The sequence below is a fragment of the Pelodiscus sinensis genome, chromosome 3 (genome assembly GCF_052426305.1).
Source record: "Pelodiscus sinensis isolate ZL-2025 chromosome 3, ASM5242630v1, whole genome shotgun sequence".
NCBI classification, from domain to species: Eukaryota; Metazoa; Chordata; order Testudines; family Trionychidae; genus Pelodiscus; species Pelodiscus sinensis.
The window spans coordinates 10112872-10137299 of record NC_143054.1 but is presented as its reverse complement, the minus strand read 5'-3'; the positions used below and the strand labels follow the sequence as shown (position 1 = coordinate 10137299).

The 24428-nt window shown below is 45.0% G+C and overlaps 1 long non-coding RNA gene across 1 annotated transcript; it reads left to right on the top strand.

Moving 5' to 3' along the window:
• The first annotated feature begins 716 nt into the window (after positions 1-716).
• On the top strand, positions 717-6536 carry LOC102455772 (uncharacterized). Its single transcript, XR_332963.5, has 4 exons — positions 717-1220; positions 4313-4400; positions 5256-5382; positions 6258-6536. It is a non-coding gene; the product is annotated as an uncharacterized LOC102455772 (long non-coding RNA).
• Positions 6537-24428: the final 17892 nt, after the last annotated feature.

The following is a 24428-nucleotide window of genomic DNA, read 5'->3' as shown; positions in this document are numbered from 1 at the left end:
GGAAAAGTTTTTCCATTAAAAGCATTTGCGAAAAAGGGCGTCTAGATTGACATGGACGCTTTTCCGCAAAAGCACTTTTTGCGGAAAAGCGTCCATGCCAATCTAGATGTGGTTTTGCGCAAGAAAGCCCCGATCGCCATTTTCGCCATCGGGGCTTTTTTGCGCAAAACAGTTTTTAGCTGTCTACACTGGCCCTTTTGCGCAAAAGCATTTCCGGAAAAGGGCTTTTACCCGAACGGGAGCATGAAATTATTTGCACAAGAAGCACTGATTTTGTACATTATGAAGTCAGTGCTCTTGCGCAAAATCGAGTGGCCAGTGTAGACAGCTGGCAAGTTTTTGCACAAAAGCGGCTGCTTTTGTGGAAAAACTTGCCAGTCTAGACACAGCCACTTGAGTTTCTAGACTGTGCTTCCGTGGCATTGCTGCTGTTGGTACCTCAGCTAGGTAGCTCAAAGTTAGAGTGGGTGAGTGTCCCTATATTGTAGTGACACCTCTGATTTCAGAGTAGACATATCCTGAGCTTGGGAGAATTGTTAAAGTTCATCCCAGGACTGTTGGTATCAGAGGCCTGACTCCTGAGGGGGACATTCAGAGACCAGCGAGAGCACGGCAGTGCACGCAATCCTCATCCTTGACTTCTATCATAGAACCCTTTTCTTGCATTTTTTTTTTCATTTTCATAGGCAGAGTGTCAGCCCATCCTCTTCTCTTTCTCTCCTGCCTGAATCATGTGAATGAGACAAACCTGGAGAGGTGCTTAGCACCAGCAGGTACCATTGTCTTCACCGGGCTTGGCACACAAACAATTTGTGTCTGTCCTTTTGACAATTATTGTTAAGTCTGATGGAAGTGGCCTGCAGAAGTCAGCTGCTGATCAGAGCCAAACCAGAAGGTGTCCGTTAAGTGTCCTAAGATATTTTGTACAGACCACTGTGACCTAATGTGTCCTACACAATCTGAGATGGCACAAGATTTTTGGCACAGAGACAGTGGCATTTTTCATAGAGTTGCAAGAATCACAACATCCAGACTGTGGTTGGTTAATTGAAATCTTCCCCAGAAGCTAGGGTCATCTTCTGATTGGCTCAAGGCAGTTTTACAAAATCTATAAAACAGGGAGTTTGGGTCAAAGCATCACTCTGTGAAGCTAAAACATCAGGACAAGAGACAGCGAGCTGGACTGTCATCACTTGGTTGCTGGGAGCGCTTCCTCTGTGGTAACGACTATAGTCACTTCTCTGATAATAACCCTGCTAATGTTTCCTTTAAAAGTCTTGTCTAGGGAGTAGGCCGTGAGACCAAGAAACTAAAGAATAACATGGCTGTAACCTCTTGAGTGAGTGAACTGCCTGAATGAACTTTCTAGGATATCATGAGAAACTTCTTGGGGTGTGTGTGTGTGTGTGTGTGTGTGTGTCTGAGCTGCAGAACACACCTTCATGCCAATTTGACTGGAAAAGTGGTAATACAATTGTTATCTTTACCACAATGAAAAGTTGGTTACTCAAAGCTACAGGAGATAAAGCCATCTACAGGTTAATGTCAGTTACTCAAATTGCTTTTATCTGGGAATCCTAGTTATTCTAGTTTTATCTGGTAATCCTAGTTATAATCCTAGTCATTCGAATGGCTAGTGTGTCTCCACAGCAGTCCTGAGTTAGTTAATTGCCCATGGATGAACTTGAGATTTCCAGAGAAAGGTATGATGACAATGAGAAAGGGGGATATAAATGAGGGAGAATGTATGGAGGAGGGCAGAAAGATGGGGAAAGAAAGAGAGTTAACAGGCAATAAAGAAAGAGAGTGGATATGTCTAGACTGCATCCCTCTGTCAACAGAAGGATGTAAATCAAGCTAGTTGAAATTGCTAATGAAGTGGGGATTTAAATATCCCACACTTCATTAGAATAAACATGGCTGCCGCTTTTTATCGAAACAAAGCTTTTCGAAAAAAAAAGGCAGTCTAGATGCTGATCTGTCGAAGAATACATCCTTTTTCAACAGATCCTGTATTCCTCAAAATACAGGATCTGTCAAAAAAGGGTTTATTCTTCGACAGATCCACATCTAGACTGCCTTTTTTTTCCGAAAAAGCTCCATTTCGAAAAAGTGGCAGCCATGTTTATTCTAATGAAGATATTTAAATCCCCGCTTCATTAGCAATTTCGACGTGCCTAATCTATATCTCTCTGTCAACAGAGAGGTGTAGTGAAGACACAGCCAGTAAGGGGATATGATCAAGACTGAAAGGGAAAGATTTCAAGGAGAGAAAGGGCAGGGAGGAGTAAAAGGAAATAGATGGATGTAAAGGAACAAAGGGAAGCAGAAATAAGGGTGAAGTAGAGAAAAAAGGAAAGAAGGAGAGACGGGCGGGTGTAGTCACATGAGAGAGCAGCCTCCGGAGTGCTTATTAAGCACTTGCAAGCACTGTCAGTCTTGGGCTCTGCAAATACCAGCATGAAAAATGAAGTATGGTGCTGAAGTTAAAAAACGTGGCCCTGAAAACTTGGCAACTATTGATTATGTGCATTGAAATGCTCCCTGATGTCACAAGCACATTCCCACTACAGCGTGGCAGTATCCCCACTATTGTAAAAGAACAGAGGTCAGGTGCAGGTAAAATGAATGCTAATATTGGGCATGGAACAAGATGCATGGAACAAGATAGAACAAAGGTGGAGAACCGCTGCTGTAAATCATTATCTGTACGTCTGGGGTTCATTGTGTGTCAGTGTAAGTTCTTATGTGACTTGTCTTAGAGTTTCTAAATTCTAACCTTAGAGTTCTTGGGTTGCAGTGACATCAGGACTCCTGTAATTCCACTGGAGAATAGTTTAATCTGAAATGAGCAAGAATCTGCATTTAAGCACTTCTACATTAATGTTGGTAATAATGTCACCTCCCCAGTGTATCACAGAATGAAGATCAAATTTTCCTAAATAATAACACTATGATAAAACCATTATTATTTCTTGGTAAATTGTATCGGCATATGATGAAGTCATTCTTAGAAATTTCATACATATGAGCATCTAACCGCCTTTCTTTAGTTTTGTGTAATTTCTTAATTGCTTATAATTCTATTTTGGGCAATCAAACGCATAACTATGCAACGCATCTCTAGTCTGTACTTTGGCTAAGGAAAAAGAGATTTCCTTTAGAAAGTGAATGAAAGTAATTGATTGATTAAATTATTTACAAAACACGTGAAAAATATGATTTCACGGAATCATAGAATACTAGGACTGGAGGGGACCTCGAGAAATCATTGAGTCCAGTCCCCTGCCCTCACGGCAGGACCAAATATTGTCTAGGCCATCCCTGATAGACATTTATCTAACCTACTCTTAAATATCTCCAGAGATGGAGATTCCACAACCTCCCTGGGCAATTTATTCCAATGTTTGTCTACCCTGACAGTTAGGAACCTTTTCCTAATGTCCAACCTAAACCTCCCTTGCTGCAGTTTAAGCCCATTGCTTCTTGTTCTATCCTCAAAGGTCAAGATGAATAAGTTTTCTCTCTCCTCCTTATGACACCCTTTTAGATACCTGAAAACGGCTATCATGTCCCCCCTCAATCTTCTCTTTTCTAAACTAAACAAACCCAGTTCTTTCAACCTTCCCTCATAGGTCATGTTCTCTAGACCTTTAATCATTCTTGTTGCTCTTCTCTGCACCCTCTCCAATTTCTCCACATCCTTCTTGAAATGCTGTGCCCAGAACTAAACAAAATACTCCAACTGAGGCCTAACCAGTGCCGAGTAGAGCGGAAGAATGACTTCTCGTGTCTTGCACACAACACACCTGTTAATGCATCCCAGAATCATGTTTGCTTTTTTTGCAGCAGCATCAGACTGCTGACTCATATTCAGCTTGTGGTCCACTATAACCCCTAGATCCCTTTCTGCCATGCTCCTTCCTAGACAGTCGCTTCCCATTGTATATGTGTGAAACTGATTGTTCCTTCCTAAGTGGAGCACTCTTTTCATTTGTCTTTATTAAACTTCATCCTGTTTACCTCAGACCATTTCTCCAATTTGTCCAGATCATTTTGAATTATGACCCTATCCTCCAGATTAGTTGCAACCCCTCCCAGCTTGGTATCATCTGCAAACTTAATAAGCGTACTTTCTATGCCAATATCTAAATCGTTGATGAAGATATTGAAGAGAGCCACTTCCAAAACAGACCCCTGTGGAACCTCACTTGTTGTACAGCAATTTAGATTACAGCAATATTTTTATAGTTCAAGATGCCACCATTCCCAATGCCCTAATGCTCTCTGTCTTGGTGTTTTTTGTCTTCAGTGACACCGAGTTCCTGGTCCAGCTTCAGCGATGAAGATCCTTTACCTGCTCTTCTCTGTTGTCTTCTTGGTGCTCATGAATGCTCCAGGTAAGATGTCAATGAAAACAATCAATGATACAGAAAGCTACCTAGGAACATGTACTAAGATTGTCTAATTCTGTCCATTTTAATTTTTTTCTACATTCTTTATAAGCTCTCGCCCCTGCCTGAAAGAACAGCCATTAAAGTGTTATATATTCTATATAGATATAACTATCTATAACCATAACCAGGGCTTGCCAAGCTGTGGCAAACCCCGCTCACCAGCCGCGCGGCTCAGCATGCTGCGCATGCACTGATTGTACTGCGGCACCATGCCGGGCTATAATCTACTTGCCCATGGCGGATAGATTACCTATACTGTCGAGTCCTGACTATAACTATATAACACATTTATACAATGTGAGTTGGTAGATACTGATACAGATACACGCCCTCTCAGGAATGTCCTTTTTTTTGAAAGTTCAGATATGATAACCCTACAGTTACCCCTCTTTAGCATTGTTGATACAATGTGGCACATCACGGTTAGAGCCAGAGGGAATCAAAACTACAGCCCATCCACAAAGGGAAGTTATGTAGGCAGCCACTTGCTTTACGTCCCTTAAAGGCACGGGGCAGGGAAGGACATCCCTGCTCAGGGCTATGGCTCTATAATCTCCAGCCAGTCAGTGTCCTAGTTTAATTAAATTGCTCCATTCTCTACTTAGAGGCTGTTGTTGAATTTGGCAAGAACTACAACCATTTAAGCAGTGCTAGAGCCATGATAAACTTTTACAGTGGAAGATAATGAGTCTAGCTTGGCCATGTCTCGGGAACTGAGAAATACCTGGTATCCTGGAGTCACAGCCCTTACTTGTCCTTTTCAGCAGAATGGTGATTCATGCTTCTTTTCGTTCTCAGGATTCTCCCGGGCCATAGTGACCCCTGGGGGATGTAAACACCGAGGGGGCTTTTGCTTCTTTTGGCGATGTCCCACCCCATCTGAGTACTTTGACAAGTGCATTCCATATGGCCACTGCTGTCGCAAGTAAGCAAAACATCCCTCAAGGGCGTATGAGCAGGAATTTTCAAAACTCTCTCTCCATTTAGGAACTCATGAATCCTTCCCTCCTTAAAGCAGCTCAGCTCTTAGCCCTATATTTTCCCCCATTTGAAAACCAGGAGAGGTCATTAGTAGAATCTCAGCAATGACAATGCTTGGATTGTTCAGAAGAAGGTGAATGTTTTAAGCATGAAGATTTCCTCTGTAAAGTTAACATGACCACATTGGGAATCTGCTTTTCTCCTTCTTTCTGATTGCTGTAAAGCACGGGTTCCCAAACTGGGGGGCATGCCCTCCTGGGTGTGTGTGAAGAAATTCCAGGGGGGGCGCAAGGTGACCCAGCCTCCCAATCAATCTCCCCCTCCCCAAGTTTTGCTGCTATTTTTGTTTTTCTGCCCCGGTCGGTTCCTTTTTTTTTTTTTTTGCTCAGCAAATTTTTGCTGCTATTGGGGTGCAGTGTGAGGGTTTCTCAAAAATCAAAAAGGGGGTGTGATGCCGAAAAGTTTGGGAACCACTGCTATAAAGGCTGTTCAGCTGATCAAAATAAAGTTGCAGGAGAAACAATTCCTGGAAAAAGAATTGGGAGGGAATAAGGGACTTTCACACTAACTTAAATCCCAGAAAGGATGAGCGGGGCAAGAGAGGTGAAGCTGTGATATATATATATCCATGCATTTTGAAACTTTAACATTATGTTGTAGTGGGGACAGTGGATTAACCAAGAATTAACCCAGAACCTTTTCACTCATCTTTCAATGCTAGCATGTTCCTCTCATGGCATTTGATTTGAAAGGAAGCATCATACTATTCTTGTTTTATAGGAAGAAACATCAGAATCTGATTCTTTTCTTTTTGTACAGGAAGTAGTTTGACAGATAGCCACTTGCTTCTAAAATCACCAGGTGGATGAATCACCTCAGTGGAACCTTGAAGTGCCATTCATTTCAGCTGGAAATAAGAAATTCCAGAAAGGAGCCCTTATATCACCCATAAATGATTTGTTATTCTCCTTTTAATAAAAGCAAGCAGGTGTGAGATAATCATGCCAAAGTGTGTGTGTGTTGGCGGGAGACAAGGGGACTGCTTCTATCATAGGGGGAGAGGAAGAGAGAGAGAGAGAAAGAGAGAGAGAGAGAGAGAGAAACTTCTGTCTAAAACACACAGCATGGTCTAAAATGCTTTCAGCATTTTTTTGAGAGATCATTTTGGAAATGAAACTTTCTCAACCTGCAGGGCTTTGTTGCAGAATATCTAGGATAAATTTTAATGCTCTCTATCGTTTCTAAAGTCACATATTATTTCTCCACCACAAGTTAGTGTTTCGTATACTATGTCTTTATTATGAATTTCTAGGCATGTAGCACATACTATGCAAGAAACTGGTAAAAGATAAAATTGCTTTACAATTAAAGGGGAATTTGTGGTTAGCTTAATTAGCAACTGTTGCTTACACAACCCAACTCCTCGGTGAAGCACATTTGCATCATCTGCTATCTGGGATGTCAGAAGGAGTTTGGCCTAAGCTATGAAAGGTTCCACGAGGCGTACAGGTAGTTCGGAATAGGAAGCCTAGTCCGAACTACCTAGTTCGTGCCGCGTGTAGCCGCGGGCACGGAGTCCGCACTAGCGGACATTTAAAAATGGCGGCACCTGGCAACATGCAAATGAAGCCCGGGCTTCATTTGCAAGTTCGCATGACTACATTAACCACCCTAGTTCAACCTAGGGTGGTAGTGTAGACATACCCTGGGAGTGTTGTCATTGATTCCATATAGCTAGAATTACACTCTGAACATCTGCACCAATTGAAGAGCCATGGCCTAGTACAAACATGCCTGGAATGAAAGGGAAGACAACTGTTGTCTTTCCTGGGCTTTGGATAGGGCCAATAGTACAGAGAGGACATTCAGAAAAAGCTCCTCTGAGAAGTGAGAAGCACCATGGTTTGTATCTTTTAAACATCCGGACTAATATTCATTGCATTTAGTTTATTTTCCAATTTAAGGACCTAGACCTGGAAGAGAGGCTTCAAGTAGTGCTAAATGGCAAAATAACCTTACTAAGGGTATGTCTACACTACAAAGCTAATTCGAACTAACAGCCGTTAGTTCGAATTAACTTTAATAGCAGCTACACATACAAACCCCTAGTTCGAATTTAATTCGAACTAGCAGAGTCTTAATCCGAACTAAGTAAACCTCATTCTACGAGGACTAATGCCTAGTTCGAATTAACTAGTTTGAATTAAGGGCTGTGTAGCCACTTAATTCAAACTAGGTGGAGGCTAGTCCTTAGGGTCCCAGGGAAACTTTTCTGTCCCCCTCCCGGCCTCGGAGCCCTTAAAGGGGCACGGTCTGGCTACGGTGCTCGTGCCAGTTGCAAGCCTGCCAGCACCCAGCCAGCAGACCCTGCACCTTGCATGGCATGAGCCAGCCACCCGCTGCCATCCTGCCCTCTGCCTCTTCCCAGGACCAGGCTGGTAGCTCCCAGGAGCCTGCCCGGGGCCACAAGAGGCGGGCGCCCGCCTGGTCTAGTGCAGAGATCGTGGACCACATCGAGGTTTGGGGGGAAGCCTCTAATGTCCACGATCTCTGCACTAGGCACAGGAATGCGGCCGTCTAGCTGCCAGCCTGGCCATCGAAGGCCACATGCGAACCCAGGAGCAGGTGTGCATGAAAATCAAGCTGGTCCAGTGAAACCCCTGACCCTGACCCCTGAGCTTAGAACATAAGAACATAAGAACGGCCGTACTGGGTCAGACCAAAGGTCCATCTAGCCCAGTAGCCTGTCTGCCGACAGCGGCCAACACCAGGTACCCTGGAGGGGATGGACCGAAGACAATGACCAAGCAATTTGTCTCGTGGCATCCATCCCCAGTCTTCCACAAACAGAGGACAGGGACACCGTTCCTACCCCGTGGCTAATAGCACTCCATGGACCCAACCTCCATGAATTTATCTAACTTCTCTTTAAATACTGTTATAGTTCTAGCCTTCACAGCCTCCTGTGGCAAGGAGTTCCACAGATTGACTATGTGCTGTGTGAAGAAGAACTTTTGCTTATTAGTTTGAAACCTGCTGTCCATTCATTTCATGTGGTGTCCTCTAGTCCTTCTATTATAGGAACTAATGAAGAACTTTTCTTTATTCACCCTCTCCACACCACTCATGTTTTTATAAACCTCTATCATATCCCCCCTCAGTCTCCTCTTTTCTAAGCTGAAAATCTCTTTAGCCTCTCTTCATATGGGACCTGTTCCAAACCCCTAATCATTGTAGTTGCCCTTTTCTGAACTCTTTCCAAGGCCAAAATATCTTTTTTGAGGTGAGGAGACCACATCTGTACACACTACTGAAGATATGGCGTACCATAGTTTTATACTTCCCCTCCCCCTTCTTCCCCTGGCTTCCCCCTTCCAGCTCCCTCCTCCCAGGTTTCCCCCTCCCCTCTCCCAGCCTCTCTCTTACCCTCTCCCACCTCCTTTTCCCAGTCTCCCCAGAGGTTAATCCCCCCCCCCAGTTTTGTTGAATAAAGAGAGTTTCTATTTTTGAACACGTGTCCTTTATTTTTTACATCAGGAAAGGGGGCTAAGAAGGGTTAAGTGGAAGGAGGTGAGGGAAGAATGGGGCACGAGCCCCCAATGGGGAGGACTGGGGTGGTTCTGCGGGCTCCTTGGGGTGGAAGCTCTCCTGCAGGGCCTCCTGGATCCTGACAGCCCCCAAATTGGCCTCCCCGGATGGCAGCCTGCGGCAAGTGCAGCCGGGCTGATGGCCGAGTGTAGGCACTCAGGGCACTCCGAGACAGTACTGCTTTGTTGTCCCTCATCAAGGTAGACAAGCAAGCGGGGAACTCTGAGAACTGTCTGTCTGGAGTGGGGGTCGGGTCCCTTTAAGCACAGCCCTCGGCTAGCCTGAGGCAGCAGCTCCACACTCTAAGTCCTAACCTGATGCCCTACCGGCACTGCTTCCGGCCATCCTTAACCTCGGTTCAGGGTCCACTCAATGTGGACATGCTAGTTCGAATTATCAAAGTGCTAATTCGAATTAGTTTTTAGGTCTAGATGCACTAATTCGCATTAGGTTAGTTCGAATTGACTAATTCGAATTAAGTTCGTTCGAATTAGTGCATACCCCAACTGTTCACACCATTGCTGAAGGGCAGCAGGGATGAAGCCATGCTGTGGAGAACGGTTCCGTTAGAGCTGGGCAGATACTGGGTGGAAGTGAAAGGGGAGGGCTGTGTGATGGGGGTGCTGATGATAAAGTCACAGGCAGCATGAAGAGGGTCTAGCTCGGCTGTGCTGAGCAGGGGCTGGTATAGAGCATGGAGAGTCCAGCACAGATGCCCCAAAGTGTTTTCCTCTAATTCTTCATTACAGTAATGAGACCAGAAATCCAGCTGCTGTTCCCACTCTGGGACTTCAAGTGAAGACAGTGCTGGCCCACACAAGATTTTGCAAATACCCTGCCACTGCTTAAAAACTCTCCAAGGTCACAGTCTCTTGGACCTTGGGCACATTATGACTTTCGTGGGCCCCTCCCACCATAATAATATCAATAGTAACAATTATATTTTATATAACTTTAAATACGTCAACATTTTTTTTTTCTGTTTTAGGCAAAATTCAATAGATTTTCGTGGGCCCTAAAAGTTTCATTTTTTTCTGATGTGAGAAAAAAATTAAAACGTTTTCTTCGACCCTAAAAGTTCATTTTTTTCTTCTGATTTTAAAAGAAATTAAAACATTTCCATGAATCCCTAAACGTATCGTGGGCCCTAGGCACTGTGCCTAATGGATAAGTCAGCCCTGCTTGGATGGTATGCTGCCACTGCTCAAATGCAAAACCACCCTGAAGCCAGCAAGTCACACTTGGGAACGTCTTCCTGTGGGGTAACCAAAAGCTCTTTAACCTTCCCTTAGGAGAGAGCTTGATAACAAACTAATCTTTTAATAGCAGACATTCAGTTCAGGGACATGGACACAGAACCTCCTGCTTCTAGGATAAGGAAATCAGAGTATAATCTTAAAAAGTGATTTTATTAACAAAACAAAGAAGATGCATTTGGCAAAGCAGACCTGGTTGCTAGATGTTACAGAGCAACTAAAACCAGATTAAAGCAAAGAGCATTGCTTCCCTGGGATTTAGTTTCAATTACAATGAACAGGGATTTTTTTATAGCAGCATAAAAAAGTCCCACAAACCAAGAAAATAAGCTGATCATGTCTGTCTAAGCATTCCTTTTTCTACTTACATCTCTGCTGGTCCACGTTTAGGTTTTCTTTCCTGAGTCATTGATATTGCTGGGAAATTCATGCCACATTCCTGCTCCATCCATTTATTTCCCAGCTGCTCTCTGTACTCACAGACCAAGGAGACTGAAACAGGCAAAATTTGTTTTATTTGAAAAAATCTTTCACTCTCTTCCCATTGGCTCTCCTGGTTCACTGCCAACACTTCCTGGATGCCCACTGTTCTGGATTTAACCCTTTAGTTACTGATTGCTGGGATGTTTGGAAAAGGGTGGCACCCCTCCCATCCATCACAGTTATGTATGGAGAACTGGGTTAAAATTACTAGCTATCAAATGATGTCTGAATGGGGGTATTTTGCTGCATCTTATAGGGTAGGAGTCATGGGGAGAAAGGTGCAATCTATGTATTCAGAACTCAATCTGCAGCCAGCCAGCCTAGAATGAGGTGGGATGAGTTGACATATTTATTTTAGGGACCAGCTTGATTTGGCTTTCTCTGTTTCGGGTTCTTGTGCATCATTGTTCTGAATTTCAAGAAATGAAGCGGGGTACATTGTAACCTTCCAGGAAGAGTGTTTTACCTCCCATCTTCATTTATTGCCATGAATGTAATCCCATGTAGCAATGTCATGGGGGTGATGCCAGAAAACCTCCCTGTATTTTGGAAAAAGTTTCTCACCTATGTAATAGCTGAGTCCTTAGATCAGTTTAACCACAAACTCATGGCTCCTTTTTGTTAAGAAGTATCAAAGATTTTTATTGAGAATATTAAATACTGGGGGTGGGGAAATCAAAGACTATCTAGGAACCATAAACACCTTCCCAAAAAACCCACACCTGCTTCCCCCCATGACTTTCTGCCCTTGATGTTGTCTATCTACCCAAGGTGTAGAGACTGAGTTCACAGTTTTGGTGACCCTTCCATTAGGGTTTACTAACTCCAATTCTACTACTCTTCAGTAACACAATAGCAATGACATTTTATAGATTCATAGATTCTATGGGCAGAAGGGATTCCATCACTCCTGCCTCCAGTATGGAAGTGAATTTTAATCAATACCATGGTAAAGGAGGTGTGTCTATGCAAATAAGGTCTGCTCAGGAGATTTGTTTCTTCTGTTCATCAATGGATGATCAGAGAAAGCTCATTCTGACATAAATGGCCAGGCTTATGCTGTGGAACCAGAAAGACAAACATATGCTAACCAATAACTTAGGTTAAAAATATGCAGGGCAGTAGAGCATTAAGAGAGTGGGTATATTTTCCTTAGACTTTGGTCAGGTTTCATTCCAGCATCCAATACGTTGTGAAAGGAGACCAGAGTGGGGTTTGTTTGGTAGTGGAAGAGGAAGAGGAGGCATTTCTTATTGCTTGTGCAAAGGGTAATTATTTTAGCTGGAAGTGTTTGTCCATCTATGTGACACTCCTATTCTCTAGCCCATCCTACGATGAGGTGTGGTCACCAGTGCTACAGCCAGGTGCCAGTTAAGGGTAGATTCTGGGATTCCAGTTAGCAACTGGAAGGGACCATCTGGAGCATCAACACATGGCTGTAGTAACAATAGCAGTGAAGTTCTGGAAGCTTAGGTGGCTGCATGGGCTCGAAAAGTCATTCTGGCCCCTGGATCCATATTTGAGTTGCTAGCCTGTGCTTCTATGGCGTTGCTGCTACACAGGAGAGCTGACAGGCCCCTGGGCAAGGTGCAGGAGACGCTGGGTTCATGCTCCCAGAAGGGGTGGGACCTCAGGCAGAAGGGGTGGGATCGGGGTCAGCCAACCTTCCATGCCACTTAGACCATGGTGCAACCACACACAGCCCTCAGAGGTGATTGGAGCACAATGCACAGTGCTCTGGCAATGATTTCAAAGGCCCGGTGCTCCAGCCTGTTGAATTGCCAGGCCCTGGGGCACATGAGCGGCAGAGATGCTAGGTGGGCCAAACCACCAGCCTAGCCCTGCCCACATTCTTCCCCCAGAACTCCTACTGTACTCATACTGGGGGGGAGGGCAGAGTGTTGCTGCTCCCAAGAACCCACCCTCCCCTGTGCTCCAGACCAGGGATGCTTTGCTGGGTGCCGCCCTACCTCACCATGGTGCTGTGTGTGTGTGTGGTTTGGCTTTTGTGTGTGTGTGGGGAGCCTGGGCAGAAAGGGCAGGGCTGGGGACTTGCCTCCCCTAGCCCTACCTTCACCCACCACCCATGCAGGGCAATTGCCCCATTTGCACCTCCTGTCAATGGTCCAGCTGCTCTGGGTACCTCAGCTAGCTAGATCCAGGCTAGTTTGGGTGTTTGTACATGTGCTGCAGACACACCTCTGATGGCAGGGCAGACATATCCTGAGAGTGGGAGACTTGTGGAATTGCACCTCAGAAAAGGTTAGTTCTCAAGACTGAATGTCTGAGTGATACACATAGGGTGTGTCTAAACTACATGGCTCCATCAATGGAGCCATGTAGAGTAGGCTGATCGGCAAACAATCGCAGCTTCATTTAAATTTAAATGGCTGCCGCGCTGAGCAAACAGCTGATCAGCTGTTTGTCGGCTCAGCGCGCTAGTCTGGACGCTCCCGCGCCAACCTGAAAGCCCTTTATCGACCTCCCCGTTATGCCTCGTAGGATGAGGTTTACTGGGGAGGTCTATAAAGGGTTTTCATGTCAGCAGGGGAGCATCCAGACTGCCCTGATCTGCCAACAAACAGCTGATCGGCAGAGCGGGGCAGCCATTTAAATTTAAATGAAGCCGCGATTATTTAAATCGCGGCTTCATTTCCCTTTGCCGAACATTTCCATCGACGTCAACAGAGCCATGTAGTTTAGACGTACCCTCAGAGGCCAGCAAGCAGGGAGTCAAGCAGTGTTGTATCTTCACATCCATCACAGACCCTTCAAATGTTTCCTACATTTTCCAGCCAATGGAAGCTCAACCATTTCTCCTTCTCACCTTCCTGAATCATGGGAACGAGAGGAAACCTGAGAGGGGTTTAGCACCAGCAGGCACCATTGGCTTAGCCATGCTTGGCACATCAACAATTTGTGTTTGGACTTGCAAATATTATTGTCGAGACTGCAGTCATGTCAAGTTGGCCAAGCACCACCCTGCAGAGCAGCCCCCGGGAAGTGGCCTGCAGAAGTACATCACTGATCAGGCTAAACCAGCAGTTGCTCGTTAGATGTCCCAAGATGTTTTGCACAAACCACGGTGGCCGAGTGGGCCTTACACAATCTGGGGTGCACAAGCTGTTTTTCACAATGACCATGGAATTTTCCGCAGCTAGAGTTGCAAGAATCCCAACGTTCAAACCGTGGTTGGGACTGTGGCAGTTCACATCTGCCTCAGGAGCAAGGCTCACCACTGTAGCTGTGCCAAAAAGAAACCAAGCCTGCAGAATCTGTATAAAACAGGCTGGTTTGGTCAAAGTGCTAAAATGTCTGAAAGAGTGAAACGGTGAGCAGGACTGGCTACTGGACGTGCCCCTGTCTGGTAACTACTATAATCACTTCTCTTATAATCATCCTGTAAACTCTTCCTTTAAAGTCCTCTTTAAGGAGATGGCTGTGAGAATCAGAAAGAGAAGACCACAGCTGCCATAACTCCACCAGTGATTAAGCTATCTAAATGATCTTTTTAGTTATCTCAAGAAATCACTTGGGCTGTGTCTAGACTGGCCAGTTTTTCCGGAAAATCAACCGCTTTTCCAGAAAAACTTGCCAGCTGTCTACACTGGCCACTTGAATTTCCGCAAAAGCACTGACTTCCTACTGTAAGAAATCAGTGCTTTTTGCGGAAATACTATGCTGCTCCCGTTCGGGCAAAAGTCCCTTTTGTGCAAAACTTTTGCGCAAAAGGGCTAGTGTAGACAGCTGAGATTTGTTTTGCGTAAAAGCGCATCTAGATTGGCCACGGACGCTTTTCCACAAAAAGTGCTTTTGCGGAAAAGCGTCCGTGCCAATCTGGACGCTCTTTTCCGAAAATACTTTTAACGGAAAACTTTTCCGTTAAAAGTATTTCTGGAAAATCATGCCAGTCTAGACGTAGCCTTGGAGTTCTGTGCAGCTGAGGTGGAGAAGTAGCAAAACTGCACACGTTTATACCAGTGCAAAGCTAGTTATTTTAAAGGAACCTGAGTTAAAACCATCTACAACAAGATAAACTTTAGTTGTCCAAATACATTTGGAAATCCTTATGTACGGTGTGTTTCCCTGCAATCCTGTATTAATCACCCATTGATGAACTAACCTTAAAGGTGTGGGAACTAGAATTGGAGAGGATTTGTAGAGTTAGGGATGATGGGAAAAGGGGATGAGAATAAGGGAGAAGTCGGGGCAGAGAGACAAGTAAGAAGGGAGAGAGAAATAGACAGATAATAGGCAAGAAAGAAACACAAGAAGAGGTTAATGTGAAGGCTGAAAGAAGCAGGATTCAGGGAGAAATAGGACAGGGAAAAACAGCGTTAAAGGGGAAAGAGCAGGGAGGAGGGAGAGGAGGGAAAAGAGGCAGAGAGGAAGCTCAAGTAAGGAGAAGGAGAGATGTTGGAAGAGGGAGTATAACTCCATGACACAGCAGCCTCTTTGGTGCTTCTTGTGCACTTACAAGCACTGTTAGTCTTGGGTTCCTCCTTCCCCCAGTACTGAGAGTCCCTGGAAACATCATAAACACGATCGCCCAACCATCTTTATTCTTCTTTCTGCAGTTGTTTACTTGCTGTGAGTGCTTTGTTAAAGTATGTAACTGTATGAGAATTCTCCACTCTGACACTGACCAAAAGAAGAGCAGCTTTGAATTGGTTTCTAAGCAAAAGGTTACTGGTAAAAGTCCAGTGAAATTGGAATGGCGGCAATGCGAGATTCTAGACCAGCAGGAGACAGTTTCCATCAGCGGCCACATTGTGCACCTGGGCTACGTCTAGATTGCATCCCTTTTTCGTAAAAGGGATGCAAATTAGACGTATCGCAATTGCTAATGAAACGGGGATTTAAATCTCCCCCGCTTCATTAGCATAAAAATTGCTGCTGCTTTTTTCGGCACGGAGCTTTGCCAGAAAAAAGCGCCAGTCTAGACGTGGATCTTTCGGAAAATAAAGCCTTTTCCGAAAAATTCCTTATCCCTTATTTTAAGAGGGATAAGGGATCTTTCGGAAAAAGCTTTATTTTCCAAAAGATCCGCGTCTAGACTGGCGCTTTTTTCCGGCAAAACTCCGTGCCAAAAAAAAGCGGCAGCCATTTTTATGCTAATGAAGCGGGGGAGATTTAAATCCCCGCTTCATTAGCAATTGCGATACGTCTAATTTGCATCCCTTTTCTGAAAAAGGGATGCAATCTAGACATAGCCCTGGGGTTTAAGGTGTGAGAACTAACGAATTGTCAGTCTTAGTCCTTACGTAACTTGTCTGAGGTTCTAAATTCTGACATTAGAGTTCTTTGAAAAGGCACAGACACATGCCTAATTCCATTGGTGAACAGGCGGATCAGAAATGAACAAGAATCTGCATTTAAACATTCCTAGTTCATTAACATAAGAACATAAGAACGGTCATACTGGGTCAGATCAAAGATCCTATCCTGTCTTCTGACAGGGGCCAAAGACAGATGCCCCCAAAGGAGAGAGAGGAGGGCAGAAGGGAGGGAAATGAAAGGGGTTCCCTTCTAAGTCATCTGGCCAGTGTAGCACGAAACCAGAATATATTTTTCCTAAATAATAAGTAGAAGACTGATTGTGATAAAACCTTAAATGAAATAACATGATTTACTTTTGTTTTGGTAAATTGTAACATTTCATCTTGAAATCCTTCTTGGAAATTTCAGCAAAGGAGAATCCAATTACCTTTCCCTGGCTTTCTGTAGTTCCTTAACTGCTTTTAATTCGATTTTGGGCTATAACATACATAAATGTGCAATAACCTTCCACTCTCCACTTTGGCTTAGGAAAAAAAGATTGCAGTGAAAAACATCTGTTTTTTAAGAGAACTTCTCTTGCACAAGTGCATTTTTCTGAATTTTTCTGAGGACATCCATGCTGCTGTGTGGATAACAGTTAGCACACATGCTAAAAACGTCATTTCTGATTAAAGCATTATTTTTACAGTTCTGCATATCCCAAAGCCTTGTGCCCTCTGACTTCTAGCAGTGTCTCTTCTTGCCAGTGACACTTAATTCCTGTTCAGCCTTCAGTCATGAAGATTCTCTATTTGCTCTTTGCTGTTGTCATCTTGCTGCTGATGGATGCACCAGGTAAGATGTCAATGAAAACGATCGATGATATAGAGGGCTATCGGGGAACCTGTTCTAAGGTTCTTTAAAGCTTTCTGTTTTAAAATATTTTTCTTACTTTTTTCTTACTAGCTTGCCCCCATAAAAACCATTGAGATTTGACTGGATTAAAGCCAGTCAAAGCAAAATCCATGTCACCTCAGTGTTTTCCTCAGATCTCAGTGATTAATCTTCCTACATGCTATCTGCATAGTTCTTACTCTTCTTATAACGGAAAATCACAGTAATGAACAGCTGGACCAATTAAGTCTGGTCATCCCCTTTCAATATCCCCCTGGTTTTGGGAGCTGGTGTACAAGGCTAGGAGCCACTAGATCATGACTGAAATTATGGCTTTGGCTGCTGACCTGTGTTAATAATTCAATGTCTTTCACAGCCTAACTTATTATAAATCGAGCTTCACATTCCACCGAAAGATTATACCGGCGGGAACAGAACCCAGGTCTGCAAAATAGCAGACACCCATCTCATCTGTCTCAGCTCCGCTGTGTCACAAACCTGCCCCAAAAAGATGTTTTCCTTCTTTTCAAAAAATGATGTCACCTGGGGGCGGGACAGCATTTGCAGACCTGACAAGGAATAGTGAAGGGTACCAGTTTCCGCCTCTGGGTTGCAGACAACGTTGTGAAAGCACGACTGATGTTCTAAGCTAAATATTCGGAAATCTTTGGCTGTGCACATTGAGGCTGTCCTTTCGAAGGAAGAGTCCCTTGAGGTATAACCATGCTTTGGGCTGTGCTTGTGGGGAAGATTCCCCTCCCTGCCAAGGAGTATGTGGCACAGACACATACATGGCTCCAGCAGCCAGCCCTTCTGAGTGGCATGTGGGGCCACAACAGCCAGGAAGCCTGGTCCTGCTAGGCCGTGGAACATACGTGGCCTAGAGTATCCTGGTAGGCTAGCTATGGGGGGGAATAGCTCAGTGGCTTGAGCATTGGCCTGCTAAATGCAGGATTGTGAGTTCAATCCTTGCAGAGGCCATTTGGGGCAAAAATTCATCAGGGATGGTACTTGGTCCTGCTGAAAAGGCAGGGGATTGGATTCAATGACCTTTCAAGGTCCCTTCCAGTTCTAGGAGATAGGCAATCTCCATTATTTTTTTTCTTATGAAAGTTGGGCAGGCCATATTTTGCCTTCACTTGCTTAAAGGCATGGGACAATAAAGGATACCTGTGCTCCAAGCTACGGTTCTAAATTCTACAGCTGGGGAGTCAGTGCCTCTCATTAAATCACTCCCTGAGGCTGCCATGAATATAGGTAGAACTAAAACCAATTACACAGTACAGGTTGAACGTCTCTAATTCGGCACTCTCTGGTCCAGCAACATGCGTGGTCTGGCATGATTTGAGTTAGCCAGATGTCCACTTAGCATGGGTGTGGCCAAGTTTTCCATGGTCCCAAAAGTTTGTTTATAGCTACCAGTCCTGGCTCTCAGTGTTCTGTGCTGTTATTTAGTTCTAATTTACCCCAAATGTCCTCTAACAGCCCAGAAAGCAGCAGAAGTGTTGGTAATGTTGCTAGACAATATTGGCCACCTTGCAAATTCTCTGGTTCAGCATTAGATCCTGAGGGTGACAGACTAGAGAGGTTCAACCTATAGTAAAGGTGTAATAAACTTTTGCACTCGAAAATAATTGGGCTAATTTGGCCAGATCTCAGTGAATGGCGTATGCCTGTCATTCTGCAATCACAACTGCAATTGACCCTGCTCTGCAGAAGGATGACTAAAGATCTTTTTCTTTCTCAGGATCCACCCGCGCTTTGGTGATCCGAAGGGAGTGTACAAGCCATGGGGGTGAATGTCGCTTTTTGCAAAGTCCCTACGGTGCTATATACATTGACAAGAGCATTTTTGGTCATTGCTGTCAACTTCTACAAATGAGACCCTGAGTGTGAGCAAAAATGTGTATTCACTGTCATTGAAAAGTGGACAAAACCTTCTGTCCTGAAAGCAGCTCAGCTCTTACCTCTGTATTTCCCCCTTGGGGCAAATCAGGCAAAATAATTATAAAACTCTTGGTGACGACAATGTCAACGTTCTTCAGAAAGAATGTGAACGTTTTAAGTATGAAGGTTCCCCTGTAAAGTTCACTTGGCCACATTGCAAATCTGTAGCCCTTTCCTTCTTTCCGACAGTATTTTCCATAAAATATACAGGCCACTCGTCTGAGCAAATTAATGTTGCATCTGGAACAGGCCCTTGAGAAACAGTTGGTAGGATGAGAATCTTTCCCAGGCTGTCCTTTGGATTTATGTGGCCCTGTGCAATACTATTAAACTGATGTCCTATGCTTGATGCAGCTGGGGGAGGGATGATATTTTAGAGAGGTGAGTCATCTTCAGCAATGCATGAATGAAATAATTTTAAAGCAAATTTTAAATTAACGTCCTAAGACTAACACAGTAAAATCAGAAACTGACAGTATGTACCGGGGTTGGCAACTGCCTGTTTAAATGGCTTCGTTACCACATGAATGGCTCTTTCACAGGTTTGATGTTCTGCTAATAGTTCTGGCAGGCTTTGTCACTTTAAGTTAACTAGATCCTCTCCGGAGTGGGAATGTGAAATATCATGTAAAAACATTTATTATTGTGCTTATTAGCGATGAGAGTTGAGTTGTTACCACACAGCGGATGCTTTCAGTGGCCGATGTAATGCCAGATGCTCTCTGACTCTTCCATGCAGAAGTGAGCTTTAGAGAGCAACATGTTAATTCAGGCAGCCTTTCCCCCTGTAAAATTCCAAGATCTTCATGCAAGATATAATTGGCCATCGCTATAGTGTAAGATAAGTTAGGTCACAGTGGTTTTTGCAAAACCACTTGTGACATGGCCTTCTACAGGCCTCTTCCTATAGGATCTTTCCAAAAATTAAAAAAACACATAGCATGGTCTAAAATGCTTGCAATATTTGTTTTAGTGAGATGACCTTGGCAATGAAACTTCCTCAACTTGCAGAGTCATGTATCAGAATGTTTAACTTAGATTTTAGAGAAGAGCAACAGGAATGATTAAAGGTCTAGAGAACATGACCTATGAAGGAAGGCTGAAAGAATTGGGCTTGTTTAGTTTGGAAAAGAGAAGATTGAGAAGGGACATGATAGTGGTTTTCAGGTATCTAAAAAGTTGTCACAAGGAGGAGAGAGAAAAATTGTTCTCCTTGCCCTCTGAGGATAGTACAAGAAGCAATGGGCTTAAACTGCAGCCAGGGAGGTTTAGGTTGGACATTAGGAAAAAGTTCCTAATTGTTAGGGTGGTTAAATACTGTAATAAATTGCCCAGGGAGGTTGTGGAATCTCCATCTCTGGAGATATTTAAGAGTAGATTAGATAAATGTCTATCAGGGATGGTCTAGACAGTATTTGGTCCTGCCATGAGGGCAGGGGACTGGACTCGATGACCTCTCAAGGTCCCCTCTAGTCCTAGTATTCTATGATTATGTAGTTTCTAAAGTTATACTGTCATATCTCATAAGTTTTTAATCTGTAGTATCTCTATTATGAATTTCTAAGTACAAAGCATATACAAAAAAGCTGAAAAAAGTTGTTTGCCACACACCACAAGATGAATTTGTGGTTACTTTAGTCAGTGAGTGTTGCTTACACAATCTAACTCCTTTGTGAACCACAGACGCACCGTCTTCTATGAATCTATTATCTCAAATAGAATTAAATCTAGTCTCCTGCACAACTAAGTATTGTCCAAAGTGTTACTGAGAGGTTTTTTTTCTTGTTCCAGAAGCACTTGATTTCCCTTGACTACAATATCTGTACCAATTCAACATTAAACTCAGAAACACAGTTTTTTCCCTCAGCTCTCTGTTGCTGTTTGTAAGTTTGTTACTCTTAATGACCTGAGTGGTGTTTGTCCAACTTGCTCTTTAAAATCTCCAATGATGGAGATTCCACAGTCTCTCGTAGGCAATTCATTCCAGTGGTTAATCCCCTAGGCAGCTAGGTGGTTAAGCACTGGATGCATCTGATGAAGTGGGTCTTTGCCCATGAAAGCTTATGCTCCTACACTTCAGTTAGTCCATAAGGTGCCACCGGACTCCTCGCCGCTTTTGCAGATTCAGACTAACACGGCTACCCCTCTGATACTAGGCAGCTAGGAAGCTTTTCCTAATATCCCACCTAAACCTCTCTTGTTAAGCTCATTGCTCCTTGTTTGCTCTTCAGAGGTTGGTTACTAAGGACAATTTACCATCTTCCCTCCTTGTGACATCCTTTTATGTATTTGAAAATTGTTCACCTACTCCAGCTCAGTCTTCTCTTCTCCAGACTAAAGAAACCCAAATTTTCAATAGGTCACACTAATTCACTCCCTATTCCAGGGAACTCCATTGATTTGATGGCCTTTTGTATTAGCTACCCCCCATGCTACCCTGGCTGGCAGGCCACAGGAAAGGAGGCATTCAGGAAAGACACCTGTCTAACTTTACATACACTGAAACATACTGTTAGCTGAGTTTAAACATGAGTGTTGGCTCTTTATTGTCTTAAGACCATTTTCTCTAATTCATTCTTAACACTTGATAAATAAAGGCTCCTGTTCTCAGAGGGTGCGTCTAGACTGGCAAGATTTTGCGCAAAGGCACTTGCCAATCTAGACGCGCTTTTGCGGACATACGTTTAACGGAAAAACTTTTCCGTTAAAAGTTTTTCTGCAAAATCATGCCAGTCTAGATGCAGCCAGAAGGTGTAGCTCTTGCCAAAGCTCCAAAAAGCAAGAGGCACTAGTGAGCCAGACTTGCATGGTAGTAAGTTGTTGGTGTAGCCAGAGGGTTGTACATCATCCCAGGTCACAGAGTATGTCTGCACTGTTGGCCGAGGAGCGTCTGCAGCCTGGTTAGAGGTACCTGAGCTAGCTTTAGCGTGGGTATGTCTACACTACAAAGTTAGTTCGAACTAACGGACGTTAGTTCGAACTAACTTTAATAGGTGCTACACTAGCGCTCCGCTAGTTCGAATTTGACTCGAACTAGCGGAGCGCTTAGTTCGAACTAGGTAAACCTCATTTTACGAGGACTAACGCCTAGTTCGAACTAGCTAGTTCGAACTAAGGGCTGTGTAGCCCTTTAGTTCGAACTAGTGGGAGGCTAGCCCTCCCCAGGTTTCCCTGGTGGCCACTCTGGCCAACACCAGGGAAACTCTATGCCCCCCTCCCGGCCCCGGACCCCTTAAAGAGGCACGGGCTGGCTACGGTGCCCGTGCCAGGTGCAAGCCTGCCAGCACCCAGCTAGCAGACCCTGCACCTGGCACAGCACAGAGCCACCCACCCGATGCCCCCCAGCCCACCCCCTCTTGCCGGGACCAGGCTGGCGGCTCCCGGGAGCTTGCCCTGGACCGCAAGAGGCGGGCACCTTCCTGGGCTAGTGTGGACATCGTGGACCTCGTCCACGATCTCCGCACTAGGCACAGGAAAGTGGCCGTCTAGGGCAGGAGAGCTGCCAGCCTGGCCACCCAGGAGCAGGTGTGCATGAAAATCAAGGGGGTCCACTGAGACCCCCGACACTGAGCCCTGAGCTTACAATGGCCGTGCTGGGTCAGACCAAAGGTCCATCTAGCCCAGTAGCCTGTCTGCCAACAGCGGCCAACCCTAGGGACCCTGGAGGGGATGGACCGAAGACAATGACCAAGCCATTTGTCTCGTGCCATCCCTCTCCAGCCTTCCACAAACTTTGGGCAGGGACACCACTCCTACCCTCTGGCTAATAGGACTCCATGGCCCCAACCTCCATGACTTGATCTCACTTCCCTTTAAACTCTGTTCTAGTTGTAGCCTTCACAGCCTCCTGCAGCAAGGAGTTCCACAGGTTAACTATTTGCTTTGTCAACAACAACAACTTTCTCTTACTAGTTTCAAGCCTGCTACCCATTCCTTTCCTTTGGTGTCCTCTAGTCCTTCTTTATGGGAACTCAGGAAGAACTTTTCTGAATGCACCCTCTCCACCCAACCCCTGCTTTTAGAGACCTCTATCCTGTCCCCCCTCCGTCTCCTCTTTTCTAAGCTGAACAGTCCCAGTCTCTGTAGCCTTTCTTCATCTGGGACCTGTTCCCAACCCCTGATCATGTTAGTTGCCCTCCCCTCTCCCAGCCTTTCTCTTCCCCTCTCCCACCTCCTTTTCCCAGTCTCCCCCAGTTTTTTTCAATAAAGACAGAGTCAATGTTGGAAGAAACGTTATCTTTATTTTGTACATCAATAAGAAGGGGGGCTAGGGAAGGGCAAGTGGAAGGAGGTGAGGGAGGAATGGGGTACGAGCCCCCGATGGGGAGGACTGGGCTGGCTCTGCGGGCTTCTGGGGGTGGAAGCTCTCCTGCAGCCCCCCAATTACTCCCTCTCCCCAGATGGCAGCCTGCGGCAAGTGCAGCCGGGCTGATGGCCGAGTGGTGTGATGTGCCCAGTGTGGGCACTCAGGGCACTCCAAGCCAGAACTTCTTTGCAAGCGGGGCACCCCTTAGAACTGTGTGTCCGGGGTGGGGGTCGGGACCCTTTAAGCGCAGCCCTCGGCTAGCCTGAGACAGCATCTCCATGCTCTAAGTCCTCCTTTTATGCCCTGCCGGCACTGCTTCCGGCCATCCTTAAGCCCTGTTCAGAGTCCACTCAATGTGGACTTACTAGTTCGAACTAGCAAAACGCTAGTTCGAACTAGTTTTTAGTTCTAGATGCATTAGTTCGAACTAGCTTAGTTCGAATTAACTAATTCGAACTAAGTTAGTTCGAACTAGCGCTGTAGTGTAGACGTACCCCTAGATAGCTGGAATAACAATAGCAGTGAGGCCCTGGCAGCTTGGACAGCAGAATGGACTTGCAAAAGTCTATCCAGGGCCCAGGATACCTACTTACGTTACAAGTCTGTGCTTTGGTGGCATCATTGCTCTGGGTACCTCAGCTGGTTCTGGGACGTATCTATGAACTGCAAGCACACCTCAGATTGCAGGGTGGATATATCCTGAGAGTGGGAGACATAGGACATTCCATTTTAGGACAGGATGGTGCCCAAGGTGTAATGCCTGACTGGCAAATTCAGAGATCAGCAAGGGGACAGAGGTACAAGCAGCCCTGTATTGTCACATTCATCAGAGAACCCTTTGAATTTTGTCCTGCATTTTCCTAGGCAGAGTGTCAGCCCAATCATTTCTCCTCTCCTGCCTGACTGATGTGAATGAGAGGAACCTGAGAGGTGCTTAGCACCAGCAGGCACCATTTGTGTCTGTACTTGACTGTTAATGTTACAACTGAGGGTTTGACGAGGGGTCATGTCAAGTTGGCCAAGCACTACCCCGCAGGGCAGTCCCCCCCCAGGAAGTGGCCTGCAGAAGTAGCTGGTCAGAGCTTAGATGTACCAAGACATTTTGCACAAGGCACAGTGGCTCAACGTGCCTTACATAATCTGGGATGGCACAAGATGCTTTGCAGAAAGACCATGGAGTTTTCCACAGACAGAGCTGCAAGAATTCCAACGTCCACGCTGTGGTTGGACAGTTCACATCTTCCCCAGAAGCAGGAG